Here is a 22,421-nt window from a genome sequence, read left to right as displayed (position 1 = left end):
TTACCTGAACTGAAGCCAAGCTTGCTGTTGCCCAGCACAGTCTTACTGATACTTGTGAAATAAAAAAAAGTCAGTAAAAATCTAATCAGATTCCACTGACTGAGCTGGAGTAGATTATGTAGAACTTAAAATGTTCACCGAAGCATAAATTTGTAGCAAGGGCAGCAGGTGCAGTCCCCACAAAACTAGTGGGGACCTCTTAGTTGTTTCCCACTGTTGTCCAGGGCCATTGCTGCGCTGGCTTATTCTGGAGATGACTGAATATTTGCGGAGTGGAATGAGATGGAAATGGCCCAGCCCAACTGCAGTGACTGCACTGTACTAACAATGTCTAATCAGAGTGCACAGGAAGGAAGGTGGAGACTTGGCCTCTTCAGCACACTCACATGACTGGGCTAGCAGCAACACTAAAACTGGACTATTTTAAAATTCAAAGGTGGTTTTAAAGACATGTTGCCTTTTTTTTTTTTTCTGGAATGTCTAGGTCCAGGTGTTTAAAGCATTTTAGTACATCTAGAAATTCAAAGCTTTCCAAGTGACTGAATTATACAGTGAAGTCCTGGAAGTTGGCAGATTCTCAAGTAATGGGCATTACCAAACTGCAGAAATAACTGTTTTACCCTATGAGACTTGGAGGTTAAAATAGGATGCATTTTTCTCTTTGAGTCAAAAAAGCAGCACTTTAAGGCCATACTTGGCCTTTTGGAGACAAAGCTTTGATGAACTCAACATTACAGAATGTTTGGCAGTCACTCTAAGATCATAGGGTATTTTTCTGGCCAGTCTGGAGGCAATTTTTATGCTTTAATTATGATTATTTTTAAGATGATCCACATCACCATATTTATCTCTTTCGGACCTGCAGGCTCCCAGGTAGTACACTACAGAGGTGTGTTAAACCCGAGACTCTAAAGTGTGTATCATTCAAACGTAACATTCAGAAGTAAATTATCTTTGAGAAAGTGTAAATTTATTTTGGACGGATGGGCATACTGTTACTTTAGTCACCATTAGTTTTCGTTGTTTGGGACAGTTCCAAACCTCATAAGACTGTCATTTCCCAGTTATTGTGACAACCAAAAATGCCGACACCCACTTCCAAACACCCTCGTGGGGCTGTCCTGTTCCCAGATGAGAATCATTAAGTGGAGCTCATTAGCACATGTGACTTGATGTGTGAAGGAGTCAAGGTTTCTTAGGTTTGGCTGAATATAAAAGCATCCTCAAACTAGTGTTTGAAGTTGAAGTCTTTTCTTAAAAAATAAATTTTAAAAGACAATTTTAACAACCACAGAACAGTCTTTTGTTCACAGAAAAGACAAAAATTCAATCACAATTACCATTCTAAAGCTGAAAAATAAGAATGCTAAATTTACAGTCTAGTTGTATATTTGACCTTGACTGTTAGAGGGCTTATCTGTTTCTAACCCAATCCTGGATTACCTGGCTATGGAAATACTTTAAGGCGAGTGTCTTAGAGAGAGTGTCTCTTTTAGTTCTCAAGTGGCTACTGACACCTATGTAATCCTGTGTAAGTCAGTTAACCTTTTGATGCCTTGCCCTTCCCTGGAACGTGTAACTAAAGGAGTGTAGCAGCATGGCAATGGCTGAACGCCTCTCGTCATCAGCCATTTAACTCTGATCTTTCAGTAATCTGGGGACTTGATGGAACTGGTACAGTGAGATTTTGAGAAGAATGGTGTTCTGTGAAATAGGACAGCATCTTGAAGGAAAGTGGATGTTTGCTTAAAAGTCAATTTGCTACGTGAACTTATGGGTGGTGGAATAGTTTGTGGCAGTTTCAGAGAATGCTCCTTAAGATGTGTGCTGTTACTATGTTTTGAGAGAAAGATTCTCAGGGAGAAAGAATTTCTCTTAGTGACTGCTTGAATTAAGAGTTCTACCTGTCTAATTCAAGATCAGATGATTTAATTTTTTCAATTTAATTTTAAAAACTTTTTATTAAACTATAATTCACAATCCGGAAAGTACAAAAATAAATTTCAGCTTGAAGACATTTCATGCGTAACCAGTACTTAGGCCAACATATTACCAGCATCCTAGGCGTCCTGTCCCTCATGTCCATTGACACTCATCGGTTTCCCACCCTGCAAGGTAACCATATTTGGACTTCTATCACCATACATATAGATTAGATTTGCCTGTTTGAAATTATTATAAATAGAAATATAAAGTATGTCTTCTTTTGTGTCTGGCTTATTTCATTCAACTTTGTGAAATTCACTGATAATTTCATGTGAATTGTAAATTGTTCATTCTCAGTGCTGTGGTATTCAGTCATATGAATATACCACAATTTAAAAATCCTACTGTTAATGGGCATTTGTGTAGTTCCCGAGCTGGGGCTGTTACAAATAATACTGCTATGAACATTCTTAGTCATTTCTTTTGGAGAACATTCTACAAATTTCTGTGGGGTAGAAAACAAGAGCTGGGACATAGAATATGGATATATTCAGCTTTAGTAGATACCACTAAACAGTTTTCTAAAGTGGTTGTCCCAACAAATGCTTCCATCTGCAGTGTTGCTCCATATCCTTGCCAACATTTTTTTTTTCTTTTTAATTTTACCCATTTTAGTAGTTGCATCTTGGCACTAAGCTGTGATTTCAATTTCCATTTACTTGATAACTAATGAGGCTGAGCAACTTTTTATGTTAACTGGTCATTTGCATATCTTCTTTTTGTTCAAGTCTTAGCCCATTTTTCTAGTAGGTTGTCTGTCTTATTAATTTGCAGGAAGTCTTTATTCCAGGTACAAGTTGTTTGGTATATTTGTTGTAAATATATTCTCTTACATTATCTTTTCATTTTCTTAATGATTTTTGATGAAGCAAATTTTTTTTTTAAAGATTTTATTTGTCAGATCGAGAGAGAGAGAGCAAGCAAGAGTGAGTGCACACAAGCAGGGGGAGCAGCAGGCAAAAGGAGAAGCAGATTCCCATCTGAGCAGGGAGCCCGATGTGGGACTCAATCCCAGGATGCTGGGATCATGACGTGAGCTGAAGGCAGACACTTAACTGACTGAGCCACCCAGATGTCCCGATGAAGAGAAATTCTTGATGTTATTTTCCAAACTGTTATATTTTTTTCTTTCCACTAGTGTTGTCTTATGATTTTTTAAAAGAATTTTGCCCACTCCAAGGTCATAAATATGTTCTTCTTCTTCTTTTTTTTCCTGGAAGCTTAGTTGTTTTACTTTTCATATTGAGATCTACAATCTGTCTGGATTTTTTTTTGTGTGCATGGTGTGAGGCAAAGGCTAAAAATTAATTGTCCTTAATAAGGGTATTAAATTAACCCAGCACTGCTCACTGAAAAGACCATCCTTTCTCTAATGTACTCAGTATCATCTTTCTCATAATAGTGTCTCTGTTTTTCCATTCATCATCTGTATGTTTGTTGCTACACAAATAGTACACTATTATAGTTACTATGACTTTATAATAGATCTTGATATGTAGTCGGGTAATTTCTCCATCTTCTTCAAGACTGTCTTTTGCCATTTAGTTACTCTTTTGTCATTTAAATTGTAAGTTTTAGAATTTCTCAATTTCCAAATTGATCAACCTGGAAAGAATTAGCCACTTAATAATTTGAGTCCTGTTCTCCATGGCCATGTTATATCATTCCATTTTACTTAAGTCTTCTTTAATTTCTTCCACTATTGTTTAATTTCCAGTATAAGGTCTGACATGTCTTTTGTTAGATTTATCCTTGGGGTATTTGAGTTTTTGTTGCTACTATAAACAGTAATTTAAAATTTCACATTTATTTGTCTGTTGCTGATTTAAGAAATAAAAGTGATTTTTGTGTATTATCCACATAACTTTTTAATGATAGAGTTAAAAAAATAACACCCAAGAACCACTGTTGTGATTGATAACTTGCTCTCAGCAGTTTTAAAAGAGAGAAAGGAACTATATTTAGATCCAGAGAAATCAAAGCAAGAGAATTTTATAGAAATATATCACCACTAGGCATAAAAATATTTATGCTATAAAGACTTACTAATTTAAAGAAATAAGGACAAGGAAACGATGAATTCATAATCTAATATAGTATATATTAGACTTATTTCTGTTGAGTTTTTTTGACACAATTAGGCTTGCAAAGAACTGTCAGTTAAAGCTTAGGTTTTTTCAAACATAAATGGAAATTTACATTTAAAGTAAGTTTGATCTTTTAAAGCATTTATAGTATTTGCTTAGCAAACAACAAATATACAAATACAGTGGAAAGATAAATTATCCTTATCAGTATTTGGAGAACTATACGTTTGACCAAAGTAAGGTCTAAGTTGATAAAATCACTTGTACAATACATCTTAATTTGAAAATATATTAATATATTGCATTATATTGGAATATTTGTACACACATATCTATATATTCAAATTATCACTGTATATAGGACAAGTAAATTTTATTAACTTGGGCCTTACTCTGTATGGATATATAGATACACACACATATGTAAGAACACATATACATTAACCCTTATATTACTTTCTATTATATAACTGCTTAGCAATATCTTCTCAGTAAATGCATATAAATAACAGTGACCTCTCAAGCATGTTTATTAATACAATACCTATGTCACAAAACAGCCTAGTAACAATGAGAACATATTTGGAAGAATAATGCTAAGTATAAAGGCTAACAATATTATATAGATTTATAGCTAGAGGTTTTTTATAGACAATGAAATAAATTTTCCAGAATATTTAAATTCAATTAGTTTTGAAAGATTGAAAAAGACAACAATACTACTGAATAAAATTGGATATTTTAGATACATAGAATAAAGAAGATGTTTATATCCTGACATGTTATATATTTACTTGTAGGTTCATGAGAGTAAGGATTTTGTTTCTGTTCACTGCTAGATCCCCAATGGCTAAAAGTGGCACAAAGTGATCAATGAATATGTGCTGGCTGATGGAATGACTATCAGCACAAATGTCAATAAACTTGAAACAGCTACATTCATAACTAAAAGACAAAATCAACTTGCATCTGAATATCTGAATGGTTCCACTTTTCATTTAGGCAAAGTAACTCAAATGCTATGAAAAACTGCATGGGTCATTCCTCTCTTACTCTGAGCTGCCTTTGCATTTACCCATATAATCTGCACCTGCTAGCAAAAGTAAAATTTTAAACATCCACAATAACGATTTCTTTAGAAGACTGTAGAGCATTGTCTCAAAGAGGTCCTCCTCAAGCCTGCAGGCAAAATCTAAAAAGGTTAATGACTCAACCAAGCTGGAGTTGCTCAGCAAGCACTTCAACAGTGTCTGCCACTGCTGCAAGGCCAGCTTGTTCAAATACTTCCTTGCAATCACACGCTAAGGTAATTGTATGTATACGCATTTTTTTTGTTGTTGTTAGACTCACATGAAATAATTGCTCCTATTGTCTTAGATCCTGCACTTGGCAAGGAGGAGAAATTAAAAGTTCCTCTAATATTTTTAAAGCAGTAGAGTGTCTTTTGGTTTAAATGACTATCATATGTTGTTATATCAAGACAATATATTCAAGTAATTGTGTCCAGATTCGTTTAATATTCAAAACAAACATTAAGTTAGTTTTTTAACCTTTTTAAGTGCTTGCTATATTAGAATATACCCTAGTATATAAATATGCTCTATGAAAAGAAGACATTTAATATAGATTAGGAAAAAACCAACAGACTTTGTCAAGTTCAATAATCTTGACAATAATTAAGTTCAATAAATCCTTGATTTAAATTATTTGCATAGAAGAAAAAATTCAGAGTTATGGTTTTTCTGGTTAAGGCTTAACCTAAGAATTAGTTTGTGTAGCTTTTTCTGAACATTCTCTTGCATCTCCCCCACGATCCTATCTTTCTTTGAGATGTGTAACTAAATTCTGGCTTTAAACAGCAGGCCTTATTCATACTGCTCATCATTACCACTCTAAGCCTGGGTCTTTAGATTGCATCTGATCCTTGACAAAACAGCAAGTGCCAGAACACCAGAACTTCTGCTTCAAAAAAAGCTAAACTCAGGGTAGAAATGCTATGCAGGTTAATAGAGAATTGTTCGGTTTAATGTGCAGGCACTTAATGGATTGTTGCTTTTACAGACCGGGCCACAGCAACTCACAAAATGTAGCCTCAGCCTTGTATAGGTTACCAGAACTTTCATCTCTTGGATAGTTGGTAATTTTTTTTTCTAAACGGTGTTGGACAGATCAAGGATAACTGATCGTACAAATTATTTTATATTTGTTAGTATGACTCAGTCAATATACTTTTTTTTCTTCTAGAGTTGACCTCATAAATAAATACTGGATAGGATTAATTACACGACACATAAAAACATTCCAAATCCGTTTCTCTGTAGTTGATTTCCAAGGCAGACAGAGTAAACAGCCTTCTCCCAGCTTTCTTACTTTCCACAGCTGAGAGTGTAGGATGTTTACAGTATCTGTCGCTCAGGGTGGGGTTGGCGGTCAGCAGCACAAGCCTCAGGAAACCCAGCATCATTTCAAGATACCATAATGTGTTACAGGAAAAGATCCGAAAAGTATACTTGGAAGTAAATTATGGCTCTTTTAGGACTGGGGCTAGAAGGGTGGGTGAGGAGGCCACATGACACTACTTTCTCGGCGTCTGCTGAGTTTTTGTCTTCTTGCTCTGCACATCCTAGGATTTTCCTGGGATCTATAGCTTTGGCCCTGCACACTCATGGATTCTGTTATTGTTGGATTTTCAATATTTTATGATTTCCCAAAATGATCTCAAAAGATTCACCCACCCCTTAAATGGTGCCCCTTTCCTTTCCGTATGTGGGAAGATGTGAAATCCAGCCTCTCTCACTCTCTGAGCTATACAACTTTGTTTCAGCTCACTCCTGCATGTAACTGAGAACAATGGCTGAACTGTGCTTGCCAAAGACAAGAAGACGACCATCCATCAGTGTAATTACTGAAAGTTATTTTAATTACGGGTTACATAGTCATAAGCTCAATCAAATGAGAAAATGTAAATATGGTAGGACACAGGTTGTATGCATAAAATGGTGTATTGTAAATTGCTAACAAAATGCTGAAATTTTAAAGAATCAAATATATTTGGAAGGAAGTAAATCTGTAATTAGAGGCATATACATGAATGGAGTCAGTCAATACCTAAACTTCTTTTCTAAAAATCATTTATTCAAGCGGTTCCTGGACTTCATTTGTTATTATTGATCTATGATGCACTAAACACTTGGGTGAAAAAGAAAAACATCAATACTGTATATGACAAAACAGCCTTCTACACCACATTGTAAACCAAAGTGGCACCTAATTTCAAAATATTACTGGACATTGTCCATTCATTCATCAAACATTTGTTAGTGCCTGTCATATATCAACCATGTGTTAAATTCTGAGTGATGAGAAATGAATGGTATCATCCTTTCCCTGAAGAAAAACATGGCCTAATCTACCAGACAGACTCATAGGCCATTGTTAAAAGAGTGGCAAGTGCTGTGGTGGGTCAAAATGACACTTCTGAGTTGGCTGATAACCTAGGCTGTCTTGAAGGTTGAATAAGGCTGGCTAAGTCGAGATGGTGCTAATATGGGTTTGGAAGGGGTGGGCAGGAAAAGGGATAGTGTAGTTTTAGATGTACCAGAAAGAACAGTCACAAAGCTGGAGAAAGAAAGACAAAGAATGTATGTTGACACCTTCAAAAGTTCAGTAGAGTTAGAGCCAAAGATGCATGTGGGTGAAGGGAGGTGAGGTTAGAGGTAGATCCGAGTGGGAGATGATCAGGATTCCTAATATTCCAGGCTAAGAAATTTGGGCATTATGTCCAAACCATGGAGGTCACTAAAAGATTATAAGTAGGCAAGTGGCATGAGCATGCCTGTCCTTTAGAGTTTACTCCACATGTAAGGCTGCAGGTAAGGAAAATAAGAAAAGGATTAATGGTATAGAGGAGAGCATGAGAGTTTTAATGAGGGAAGTAGCAGTAAGGGACCATAGAAAATAAATTTGAGAAATTAGAAAAAGAACAGAACTCAGTGAGTGACTGCTTGAGGGGATGGAGAAGTCTGGGTAATTCCAAAGTCTCGCTTGGGTGACAAGGCCTTTCACGTAGGAGGGAATGAATATGAAGAGGGGTGGTGAAGGAAGGAGCTCGGAAGAATACCAACAATATCTTTAGTGGATCTGGGCTAGAAAGTTTATGAATTCACACTCAAGGCATATTTAATTCTGTCATAACTGAAAGGATGAATACATTCTGAAGGATTAAATCAGATAATCCTGTTCTTTATTCTCCTGCTTCTGTACCTCCACTTGCCCCCCATAGGTGGCGAATGCCCACACATTCTTCAAACCCCAAATCCAGTATTTTATCTTCTGAAGCCTCCTCTGGCCATCACCATCCCTAATATTGGTGATTCCAGCCTGGGGAGGAACTGTTCACTCCCCACTTTGACCATCAGGGTACTCTGCATTTTCCTCTATCACAGCACTTACACTTTATTGCAATTAGTTGCTTACCTATCTCTCTATAAAACACCGTTTCATTTCAGTTCGTTGCATTTAATTAAAAAATTTTTATAACCTGTAGCCAAGTTTGGCACTACAGGAGGTTCCCATGTTTGATGGGAATGAATGTGTGATGAATGAATGGTGCGTAAATGTATGATGCCATGTGCCACCTGGCAATTTGTTAACAATTTGAAGATGATTACTTGGGTTTTAAATATTTAAATAATAAGTATTTAACCAGCTCCTGAACATGTGTTTTTAAACTCCTAAATAATTCAACGTTAGGCTGCTTTACTTTTCCAAGGAACTTGTAGCTAAGAAGATAAATTACTGCATCATAAGCAATCTTTCCTTAAATGACAGCAAAACCTTTTGGAAAGTTAACTTGCATGACGGCAGTTTGATTTGTTTTAATTTAATTTTTTTGTGATGGATTCCAAATGAAGAAAAATCAGGGTACAAACAGTGCAGAGGAGAAGTGCATGTAAACAGTTTATAAATGGACAAGAAAGAAAGGAAATGACCCTAATAGTTGGTTCTGACTATTGAATAATCATTTAAGAGTTTAAAATGTTCTCACTGGGAAGAACCACACCCTAACTAAATACAGTCATTAAAATAATTTTAGTTACATAAAATGATTATTTTAACCACTCAAAGACAAATCAGAGAAGTTCCTGTTGTAACAAGAAATCTACTCTTTTCAAATAGGGCTTCTGATTTTATAGGCATTTTAGTTACATAAAACTAATCTCTGATAAACCAGTAATTTGGTCACTTTGAGTGCTAAATGAAGAGATATTTATTTCAAGCGTATATTATATATGATTACATTTGGTACACTTTGTATTAAAAATCTTTTTATCTATTATCTGATTTAAAAATATTCTGCAATAGTACCCATCAGCTTTCAGGATACACATTAGCCTTCTCCCAACCTCAGTTTTTAGGTTAAAATGTAGCAGCTTCATAGTACCATGAATGACTGGAGAAAAACCACTGTTACCACTTTTGAAGCTTGATGTATCTTGTGCACTCAGGATTTTCCTACTGCTCCTGCCTTGCCCTATCATGGGTGTTACTAATTCCTAGTCAGGCACCAGGTCTCCTGCCATTGTTGCATCTTAAGCTGTTGTAAATTCCCTGGTGAGGATGCCTGCTTGCATCTTATTCTGTAGGCACATCTCCATAAGCCACTTCCCCATCTGCTCTCTTCTCTCACCCAGGCCATACACTTGCCATTTCACCTCCCATGCACTTTCATTCTGACCAATTTTGTGAGATGAAAATTTAATAGGAAACCATCACCCCTCTCAGTTGGAAACTAAATCCAAGTGTGACAAACATATTCTCAATGAATAATGGACTATACAGAAATTTCCAGGAAACTATGAGAAAAATCACAATTAAAATGCGATGACATGCACTCTTTTGAGCCTCCCTCATGTATAGTAACTTTACTCTAACTTACTCTAGTTTGTATTTATCTGAGATCCTAAAGGAAAACTGCCAAGTATAGACTACATCACTGCCACTGTGTTATAATACATGAATAATCAATGATAAGGTGACTTTAAAATAGAAGTGCCAAATATCTTCCTAAAATTAAGAGATTTTATGAGTTTGAGATTTATCCACCTCAAAAATTCCATGGTTTTATTTTCAAATCATTTGCTCTGAGAAAGTCCACTCCTTCTTTAATTAACCTATCCTGGAGAAAAAGATCTCCCTGATCCCCAAAGTGCTGTCCTTTGAATCTGTGCCTGAAGTGATTCTGTCTCAAGTTCTCACTGTGGCTTAAATCTAAAATCTAAAAAATTCTATAGTTGTGAGGAACAGTCAAAAGTTTGTGTCATCGTTGTGTAGAATGCTGTGAGTAGATTCACAGTCAGTGTGATGTAACCTACTCAATTATACTTTCCTTAAAAATTCTTTGGGCTTTTAATTTCTCTAGTTATTCTTTCCTTTACACTTAACCATTTCATTTACTATGCCCAGAAAAGAAAATGTGGATGAATTAATATTTTTTACTGCCTATCAATATAATCGTTTTCTATTAAGTATGCAATTTCAAGGTTTTTTTTTTTTTTTTAATATTATGGGGGCCAAACGTTTTCAATTAAAGTGGTAGAAAAACTTGGTTCAAAAACATTTTTTACAAGGCAATTTTTGGAGTCCTCTCCCCATATATTCTGTGAGCAAGGTTATAAACTACATATTATTCTGACAGCTTCAGCCATGATAAATAATTACGGTTCCTGTGTGTAAAAGTCTGCTAATTTTGGCTCCAGCCACAGTGATGGGTGTGTCACACTGACAAAAGAGAAGGTATTCTGGCAGTGTTGCCATACTAACATTCATTAGAAAACTCAAATGCTGGGCCTGCCAATATTTTAGTTAAATCTTAAGTATTTACTACAGACATCTGAATTAACTCTTTGGAAATAACTGCCAGTGCTGCAGAGTATCAAAATATTATATTACTTAGTGGCACGAGTTCATATTTTGATGAGATTAGTCTCTCCACTGAAAAGGCTTTACCAACTTAAAGTTATTTTGGCCAGATATGTACTTTGGCCAGATTCTTTTATGTACGAAACACACAACCCATCCCTATTTTTAAAACAAAGTGCATACATGTATGTGTGTGGGGGGGCTGTTTCTGGAAAGCTACACACAAAATAGCAGTAGTGACCTCTGGGAAAAGGAGGAGGGAACTAGGGCTGGGTATCAAAGAAAATTTCAACTTTACTGGCATCAAATTAATTTTTTTAAAAGAATGTACTCACACTTCTATCTAAATAATATATATTATACATATATATGAAATTACATCTGTATATATCTCTAAATCTGTATATATACAGATTTAATTTTAAATTAAAATTCTCTAACAAAATTAGACATAGGGTTCAATTGGAGTTCTGGCCTCTTTAGAGATTTAATCAAATTGGTTAACTGTGACTTTGGGTACTCTCTAAAACTCTCTGAGCCTCAGTTTTGCCATCTATAAAATGATAAAATAATACAGATGCATCTCATGGGGTATGCCAAATTCACTCTGAATAAATACATATCTGTAGAAACACTTCTAACATGTTATTAGTCTTATTATTAGTCTTAATATTTCATGTTTAGCCTGTAACAATGTCTATTCTTTCTCCTTAATTAGTTTTCTCCTGTATAGGGGCACGTATCTCTTTCTTCAGCCCAAGGTGGAAATATAAGGGATACTGGCTGATTTTGTCAGTAGGGCTTCTGGCTCAAGTATCCCTGCCACAGAAAACGATGTAGGACCGGGAAGGGAGAGGCTTCTTAAGGCACATCCTAACTGATAAAACGATTACTTTAAAAAAGTTCCGGACAAAACAGATCAAATCAGAAAATAGTCTAAAAAAAAAAAAAAAAACCAGTACCACCAGGTGTCACTGTAACCTAAAGCAATGTTGGTCATTCCTCTATTCAGCAGGAAAGAAATGTACACTACAAGCAAACAAATACTATCTACAAGGCTTTCCATGTCGTTAACTTATATTATCATAGTTACTAAACTAGTTACTAAATTCTAAATAAATGGATCACCACAAGCCTTCGTTTTAAAAAACTTATAATTAATGACAATGAATGCTAAATGATTTAAAATGCAGTAAGTAGATCTTTGGAGGTCAAGGATTTCATATTTTCAGTTTTGCCTTTTGGAAGGCAAACCTGAAGTCCATGATAATAATGATGCATCATTTGACTAAGATTTTATTAGAGAACAAGTGAGTCTAGTTGACTGCTCAGAACTTTTCTTGTTCTTTACTGGACATTTGGTATACTTCTTACAGTAACAAAAAATAACAGAAATTCTCATAACTGATAAAATTATGAGTTATAAGATTTTAGAGACATAATTCATTTTAATAACTACCAAGGGATTTTAACATCACTTTTATTCTTTTCATCCCTTAATTCCTTGAAGATATAGGGATGCTAAAGCAAAATATATAACACTATATTTTGGGTTTCAAAATATATAGATGTAATATATATGACAATAATAGCACAAAGGATGGAGGGGAGGTAAATGAAACTGTACAGTTACATGATATATATATATATATATATATATACACACACACACACATATATATATATATATATATATATATGTATATATATATATATATCTCCAAAGTTAATTCAATAATAATTTTAAGTTGATCATGATAAAGAAGCATATTGTAATCCCTACAGTAACAATTAGAAGAATAATGCAAAGAACTATAACTATGAAAAGTCAACAGAATTAAAAAGATACACTAGAAAACGTTTGTTTAAAATGAAAGAAGGCAGGAAAGGAACAAGAAATAAATGCCACAAATGGAAAACAAATAGCAAAAGTGCAGACCTAAATTCAACTATATCACTAGTTACATTAAATATAAATGGACTAAATACTCTAATCAAAAGGTATACATTACTGGGCCACACTCTATAAAAAACCCAGACTCAACTATATGCTATCTGTAAGAGATACACTTTAAATATAAAAAACAAATAGGTTGAAAGTAAAAGTTTGGGAAGATATACAGCATGCATAAGTAAACTTCAGTGGCTGTATCAGGAATAGGTAAAATAGACTTCAAGAAGTATTATGAGAGTCAAAGACATTTCATATTGATAAAAGAGTCAATACAGTGGGGATTTATAACAATTGTAAGTATATATGTATCCAACAATAAAGCTCAAAAATACATGAAGCAAAAAAAACTATAACTTCAAAGGAGAAATAAACAATTACTATTGTAGTTAAGCTGATGACTTAAATATGCTTCTTTCAGTAAGGGATAGAACACACAAGCAGAAAATCAGTAATGACAGAGCTATACAACACTCTGAAACAGATTGGTTGCATTGATATTTATAGAGCACTGTACCAAACAACAGCAGAACACATACTTTCTTCAAGTACACACAGAATATTAGTCAAAATAGACTATGTGTTGAACCACAAAACAAATATCAACACAGTTAAAAGGAATGAATTTATATAGAAGATGTTCTCTGACTGCAAATAACTTAAAATAATAAAAAGATATCTATATAATCCCCAAATATTTGGACATTAAATAACATATATGTAAATAACTCATGAGTCATAAAAGAAATTACAAGGGAAATAAAGTATTTTGAACTGAATGAAAATGAAAACGCAACATTAAAATTTGTAGTATGCAGTTAAGACATGCTTAGAAGGAAATATATATGCTTATATTAGAAATGCCTATATTAGAAAAGAAGAAAATTTCATTTCTCTTAAATGGGCTTCCAAATTTAATAACTCCAGTTCCTTTATATTCTGCTAGATGAAGAATTTGAAGGAGACATTGACAGTTTTCAAAAATATTTTGGTTGGGATGTATTTCACATTACCTTTGTGAAGAGCAAAGGAAGATAAGAAGCAAAGAAGTATTTACCATGTGTCTACTGGGCAACAAATGGTGTACTTAAATGAAAACGTTTTCCTTCTTCTTCTGAGATTCAGTGAGGTTATAGGTTATCCAGAGTCACAGAGCTAGTAAATGATGAAGTTCAGATTTGGGTCTGCCTGATATTACAGCTCATACTCCTACTATACAGCAGGATGCCTGAATTCTTGATTGCTGCTCGTCCTGTGGTCCACTATGGCTCCTATATTTCCTTTTGCTTAAACTTTAATCTGTTTCGCTTATTTCCCATTATAATAGTTTGTTTCTTATTAAATGAAGTCTGTTACGATTTATTCATTGTCAACTTATGAAAGACAAAGCCAATTGTCTCTATTTCTGTCATGGTTGTTGCCTTTTAGGTCATAAAGTCATAATGGGCAACCCTCATGTTTACTACATTATACTAACTGCTGCACAATCCCTCCATGTGGATAGGCAGAGGCATTAGATGCACTTCATGATGATGAGAGCATGCTTTCACTTTGCTTCAGGGAACACATCTTGTACAGTATGTTTGAGACTCTAATGCCATCAATTACTGTTAACACTGAATATTATAAATTCCCCAAACAGAAAAAGAAAATGCATTGATTAAAATTAATTCCACTGAATTACCTGAATAAAGCACTTAACAGTTTTGGGTTATTATGATTGATCAGACATTAATAATAAAAGCTAATATTTTTTGAGTGCTTTTCATGTTCCAAGCCCCATGCCAAATGCTAATTACCATAGTGTTGCAAATAAACCCACACAGATGAGGAAATTGAGGCTTAAACTTGCTCAAAATCATACATGAGTTAAGATCTAAACTCAGGTTTACTTCTCTCAAAATAGACTATGTGCTCAACCATAAAACAAATCAATCTATCTATCTATCTATCTATCTATCTATCTATCTATCTATCTATCTATCATGGAATATTACTCATCCATCAAGAAGAATGAAATCTTGCCATTTGCAATGACATGGATGGAACTAGAGGGTATTATGCTAAGTGAAATAAGTCAGAGAAAGACAAACACCTTATGATTTCACTCATATGTGGAATTTAAGAAACAAAACAGATGAACATAGGGGAAGGGAAAGAAAAATAAGATAAAAACAAAGAAGGAAGCAAACCATAAGAGACTCTTAACTATAGGAAACAAACTGAGGGTTGCTGGAGGGGATGTGGGTGAGGGGATGGGAGTAACTGGGTGATGGGAATTAAGGAGGGCATTTGATGTAGTGAGCACTGGGTGTTTTATGCAACTGATGAATCACTAAATTCTACTCCTGAAACTAATAATACATTATATGTTAACTAAATTGAATCTAAATAATTTTTTTTTAATGGGAGACACTGTACATTAATAGGCAAAAACTAAAACATTTGGGTGTGATAATAAGATTATGAAATGAATCATTTTTCTTTGGGAACTTTTTGGTCACTATATTCTCAATGCTGCAACAATTTTTAAGAAGACAAAGAAAGACATGAGAGCACCTAGCCTCACAATGATGAAATTTAGACAAATGATGTAATGTTCTTTTTAGGTCGTTCAAATAAAACATGTTTGCTCACCACACAGCAATTGACTGTGCTTTTAAAATAGTAGCAAAAATATAAAAAAGTTCTCAGGTGGCTGATTATATTTAGTGAAACCCAAATAGGTGACTCCATATATTTTAAGAAAACTTTTGAAAATGATTTCTTTTCAGCAGCACTGAGGGTGGTATTCTTGTGCAGTTTTTTGCTGCTATTGTACATTGACGTGACAGAATGTTTCTTGTGATACAAAACAGAACCCAGTAGACTCAAGCAAAGAAGAAAACGTGCTGAATTTTTAAAAGCAAACTGTAGTAAAATACTTCAGGACTTTGTTACGGGAGTACTTAATCTCTATGTCTTTCTAATTGTGTTTATACAGACAGATTAAGCACAGATATCCATTTTTTACACTATGTTAAAATTAAAAGTATATTTCAGATGAAAAAATAAACTATGATAAAAAGTCTTATGAAAGTCATGGGGATGTAATGTACAATATAGGGAATATAGTAGATAATATAATAACTTTGTATGGTGACAGATGGTAAAGAGACCTATCATGGTGATCATTTCATAATGCATAAAAATATTGTTATCACTATCTTGTACCCCTGAAACGAATATAAATTTGTATATCACTTGTAATTTAGTTAAAAAAAGATCTGATGATAAAGGAATATGTAATCTTGTTACCTTTGCAAAATCAAAAGTTTTGACCCAGTCCACTCAGTCTCCTCCCCAGCAAGAAAATCTTTGAAAAAAAATGAAACTCTATCATCTGAAAATTCAACTGAGAACTATACATAACCTTTCCAACTCATCTAAAGGCTGGGGCGCTTGCAAGGGAAGCAAGAAAAAGTTCAGATGCTTAAAAATTTTTTTTGACTGGCTCCAAATCTAGTTGCTTAACCACCAGTGCCCAAGTGCCTCTAGGGAAGCAAGAGACATCTGTGGGTTTGGAAGGAGAATAATTTATAAACATGAAAGATGTATTTCCCCAATATCTCACCCCTCTCTCCAAAGGGGAGGAAAATAAAGCAACATGAGTTAAATGGAATGAAAAAGTACCTTAGAATCAGACAAAAGGAATGAAAAATAAAATTGAATTGGTCATTCCTTTTTCATAAATATTCCACGTTAAGAGTTTCTGGAGAAAAAGTGGAGCACTTGATTGATGTGCAACCTTCAGATTAATTATAATTGATATCCGGGCCTTATTCATTCTGATAAGAAGTTGACATATGATAAGCAGTTGCTTGTGATAAAGTTGCTTGTACTGCCCTTTATGTTCACTATGCTTTTTCTATAAAGACATACCAATAAATATTTATAAAATTAATTTATCTCTACTTGAGACATTTTATAGCGTCATATGAATACATACAGTCAGCAGGTCTGAGTTTGAACGTTGGTTCCACGTACCACTTGTGTGACCTTGGGCAAGCTTTAACTTCAATATGGTAAGCTTTAAAACACATTATGATAACAGCGACTTCCTCATTAAGATGAACCTCAAGTTTCCTAATTGTTAAAATTTAATAGGGACTTCTTCCTTTAAACAAATTTAAGGGTTTACTATTCACCAGGCACTGTTCTAGACTCTAGGGATGTAGCTAGTAGTGAGTTCCTCATATCATGGTACCCGTGAAGAGACAAAATCAATTAAGAAATTAACATACAATCTGACAGATGTGAGAAACACTTCAAAGTAAAGTACAACTGGTTAAGTGATCAGTTGGGAGGGAGTGCTATTAAATGGGGGGTCAGGTAAGGCCTTTCTTACTGAAACTAAATGAAGTAAGACTAAATGAAGCAAGGGAGTGGGTTGTGTGTGTATCTGGCGTCACATGTCTGTTGAATTTCATGTGTCACAACTGAGTGTTACACCCATTTGTACCGGAAGCTACTATGTAGAGAAACAGGGATTTGAAAGGCCTGGGAAGTACAGACTGTTAGGAACATATATAAAGGAAGAGTGGAAGAAAACAACAATAGGGAGAAAAGAAAACATCGCCTTCCCCTTTGTCTCACAAGTAGCTTCTCAGTTTGAGCACAAACACCCTGGCCTATAGGATCTCTAAAGGGGTGAAGGAAAGCTGGACGTCTAGGAGCCTCTTGAAAGGTTCCAAAGGAAAAATGACATTACTTTTATGCAGTCCTTTCTAGTGAAGCTACTAAACTTTAGACTCAGGAATAAGCTGCACTGACAAATGGGAAAAGGAACTGAGCTAGGGTAAAACAAGGGGTCTTAGGCCAATTATCTTATGTTTCTCCACCTATACCTATGGTCCTTTTGAGATCTGTGCATGGGGTATGATTAACTTTGAACTCTGTATAAGAGTCAGTCCAGGTATAAGCCACACCTAAACAAAGAGGGACTTTCAGAAAATGATTAATACAGCCCTTTGGAGAAACAGTGGGAGAGATGGATGTTGCGTAAGCAGTTCTCTGAAAACTCTCTGAAGAACATTAGACTTAGGCAATGTAGTAAAAAATTGATTCATTGTTCTGCTAGGCCTTTTTTCCCCCTGTGGCAAAAGAATTGAAATTCTTACATGGCAGTTCTAAGTTCAAAGACATTGACTTCAGATGACAGTGCCATTTTTATAGCATGTTAACCAGTGTGTGTGAAAGTTATCACTAGTATGCACTTGAATTACTGGAGTGAAGTCTATTAATATCAAATGTTTTAGAAAACAAGCTGCTCCAAATTTCAACTTCTTAGGGTTTGTTACATAGTTCAGCGAGTTTCCCAATCTCTCTAGACCTTGACACCATATTTTGTTAAAATTTCAGTAACTGAAAAGCTTCTGCACATGCTATGTCCCAGCTTTGGTCTGTCTCCTACTTAGAACAGCTGTGTTACACTCAAGCCCCACCCTTCAGCCTCTCTGAGAGCAGCCAGGCAATAACAGACATTTCTGGGGAGGGCAGAGACCATGTCTGACTTGTTCACAGCTGTATCCTAAACTCTTAGCACAGGGTCCAGTTTAGAATAGTTCCTTAATAAATATTTATTAAGTGAATAAACCAATGTCTGAAGTCCTCTGTCTGAGATCCAATAAAATCTTTTATCTTTTCTGAGAAGGACCTGGGAGAGAACGCGGGCAGGTATTATTAGTACAATATGACTGTTGATTTTTATTTCCTCTCCTTTTGATAGGATTACTGAAGAGGCATACGGAGAAAATGTGTTGGGCAAAGTGTGTTTGACCAAGTCTCTCATGTTCTTGTGGAGAAATATAGTCTGGATCCTACTATGATCAGGAAGATTCACAACTGTTGAACAACTGTGCCCCAGAGGAACTGAGGACTGGATCTATCTCTAGATCAACCTGGAGGAGAGTATTGAGTGCCAGGGTTATGGCACTGTCCTTGCCTGGACATTTCTTATGCAACAATTTTGATCTTTATCAATTATCTTCAGTTAAACTAGAGAATAAAGTCTTTCCGACATAAAATTCTGTTGGATAACTAAGTTAGGATCCAAAAGGACTTTGACAGATTAATGCAATGGGACAATTCTAACAATTAGGTAGCATTTCTAAGAAATTTCTTACTTAGTGCAGGTTATGTAACTCAGCTCTTAGGATCTCTTATGGATAAATGTAAATACCGATTTTAAATTCAGGCAATGAGCCAAACAAGTACCAACTGGGGCAGAAGTGCAATTCATGTGAAAAAGGAATGAGTTTTAACTGACATTAAGCCCAACCTGAATAATACTAATGACTGTCCCCAAAAAACCTAATGTGATTTTAGCCCACATTAAGAGGACTGAGCTATCTTTAGAAATCAACCAAGTATTTATGGAGCTTCTATTTGCATTGTCCTAGGTGCTATGTGGGATAGAGAAGTATTAGGCATGAAATCCCTGCTTTTAAGGCACATTCTAGTCAGAAGATTAGCGATCAGAAAACAATGTAAGATATGTGATATGACAGACTAATTATCAAGGAAATGGCCCTCAAAACTCCTAAACACCCAAAACCAAAACTGAAAACAAAAAAAGCCCGGAGGCCTGAATATACTCAACAGGCATACATAGTCCATTAATTGATATTTATAACCATGGCCCAAAGTCATCAAGAACATGCTATACATAAGGTCCAGTACTCTCTGTATAGAGACTGATAGAAATACATCTTAGAAATGATCTTTTTGTTTGTTTAGTTGTTTTAGTTTTAAATGGTATCATATAAATCACTTATCTAGAAAATTCAATTATGAGGATCAGCTCATTCCTGAATAGGGTCAATAAATCAGGTACTACTGCACACAGTGAAGCACTGAAGTATACAGGTCAATCCGTAATGCTTGAGAAAAGAGGGAAATAAGCATGAGAAGTCACAGGAATGAAACATTCCACTCCAAACTCTATTGAGCCACACGAGATCCGTGGGCTCTCAGCACTCTTGAGGTCGTGGCACAACCAGAGATGTTGGGTGCTGACAGGAGGATGGGGGAAAAACAGCTGCTTCCACCTAAGTCTAACATGTAATTTACCAAAATAGCCAAAAGTTGCATGGTCCCTTTACAGTGATGGTGCACTATACACCAAACTCAGGGCATATTTCCTTCTCAGGTAGGATTTCCAGTGTACAAGACCCTCCTCCTTCATGCCTATATTTGGACTTTGAATTTCAGGCTGGAAAAAAGTGACACCAACAAGTGGATACATGTCTCTCCAAATGTGTGGCCTCTAATCTCAGCTGGCTCTCAGTGAAGCACAGAATAGCTTCCACAGACACAGACAGCTTTCTTTTCTATGCTCACAGCAGCTTCTCCAACCTCCTCCTCTTCCCTATTTTCATCCCTCTCAGGGGTGACCCACCTAACTCACTCCCTATTTCATGTGGCACATTCTGTCATAAAGTACATTACTGTGTCCCAGCTCAAATCTGTTCTATGTCTACCTATTGTTTCTTATTCGCCGGAAGAGGACTCTCCTGTTCAAGACTAAAACTCCTTCATCTCTCTGAAGCTGTTGATATTGTTGACTTCTCCTTCCTTGAATTCTCTGTCCCCTTTATACCTGTAGCCTCATTTTCCTCCTCCTCTCTTGGCTCCTTTTCTGGCATCTTCCTCTGCTCAGTTTTCAATGTCATGTTCCTCAATTATGTTCATGGTCCTCCTTTCACACTTACTTGGGCAGCATGATCCACCAGCTGCTCTTCCTGAGAAGGCTCTGCTCTGCATACCTTCATCCTCTGTACATGATCTTTATCTTTCCAGTGTACCTGCTAAAACTGATCCACTTGCCCAGGGTCTGCTTGTCCCTATGTTCAGAAAGTTTTTGAACTGTTTCCTGGTTCTTCCCTTCTCCTAAAACTCTCAACAGGACTTCTACCATAGGTTCTCTCATGCAATCAACGATTCTCATGTTTTTATCAACTTTTAAGTTGCCAACTCCTTGAGATGAGGCTGCACTGTTCTTTGCCATATCCCTGTGTGAAGGGCTCAATAAACACCTATCCAATGAATGGATGAATTTTTTATGTGCAAATGTGATGCTGGAGATCAGGAGATAACAAAATATTACCTGGATGATCAATTAGTGGGGCTGCCATTTGACAGGGATGTGGCCGAAGTGATTTAATGTTCCTGATGAGAGGAAGAGTTTATGATGCCCTGATGATACTGTAACAAGTAAATCTACTTAAAAGTTACTTTTTAAAAAAAGACTAGATATTAACAAAGTCTAAACAGACTGCACGATAAATTGAAAGGTGAATCAGTGATTATTTTGCCCTCTTTTTTTTTTTTTTTTTGCTAGCAGACACTGACTGAAACACTTTTGCGTAACTATTGCTCTGTGTTATGGTGGCATGGGTTACTGGGTAAAGAAGACCTAAACCATTTTTGTATCCTAGACTTGTAAACCTAGTAGGTCCTAGAGGAAAGGGATCTATCTTTGTTCCTCAGCAGAAGACCTCTTTCTATCGTAACTGCTAACTAGCCATTTGACCCTATCTGATAGGTACCCTAGACCTAGGAAATTTGTCTTTAGCCTTTGGAGATCTCACATGGTTGGAAGCAAACAGGAGATGATGACAAGAACATCATTTCCTCTACTTTGTGCATTAAAAAAAAATTTTTTTTAACATAAAGCTACTTGGGTTTAAGGCTTTTTAAAATACCCATCTTATGGTGAGTATGAAAAAGAAAATAACTTCATAGTTTCTGGCATGGTTGGAGACATTAAAAGAGCTCTGGTTGCTGAATAAAATCACAGTTTTAAACCTTCCTGAGAGACTGTTATTTCCTCACTAATTCCCCTTAAGCAAAATATTTAAGATCAGTATGAAGAGGCTACAGCTTTTTATTCTGAGGATTACCTTTCATGGAAATGATAAAATGGAAAAATAATTATTCCACAAAGTTCAATAAAAGAGCCAAATCCTCCCAACAAATCCACAGATACCATTACCCTTAAATACCCTCCACTTATCAGGGGGGAGAAAAAGAAAACTTCCTTAGATCCATTCAAATATAAAAACATTCTTTACTACATTGAATTTTATAAAATCCCATTGTTAAATACTTCCTCTCAAACTCCTGCCAAATGGGAGGATTACTGCTGAAACAGACAAGGAATATGTGACCTCCTCTCCCTCCTCTGATGAACATCAGGGTTACACTTTGGCACACATACAGATCTATTTTCTACAAAGGATGCAGCTTTTCAGAGATGTGAAGGATCTGGAATGAGAACACTGGCCCTCATCAACCCACTTCCTCTATTGGAAGGGAGTCTCCCAAATAGTCCTCTAAAGGAAACACTGGAATGAAGTCACCCATGTTTAGTAAAGTAACAGTAGCCTGATGATGTGATTGTTTCAGAAGTGATACAAGGCACAGCGGTTAGACTG

This window comes from Ursus americanus, chromosome 29 (genome assembly GCF_024610735.1).
Source record: "Ursus americanus isolate L20-20 chromosome 29, mUrsAme1.1.p, whole genome shotgun sequence".
Taxonomy (NCBI): Eukaryota; Metazoa; Chordata; class Mammalia; order Carnivora; family Ursidae; genus Ursus; species Ursus americanus.
This window is presented reverse-complemented; position numbering follows the sequence as displayed.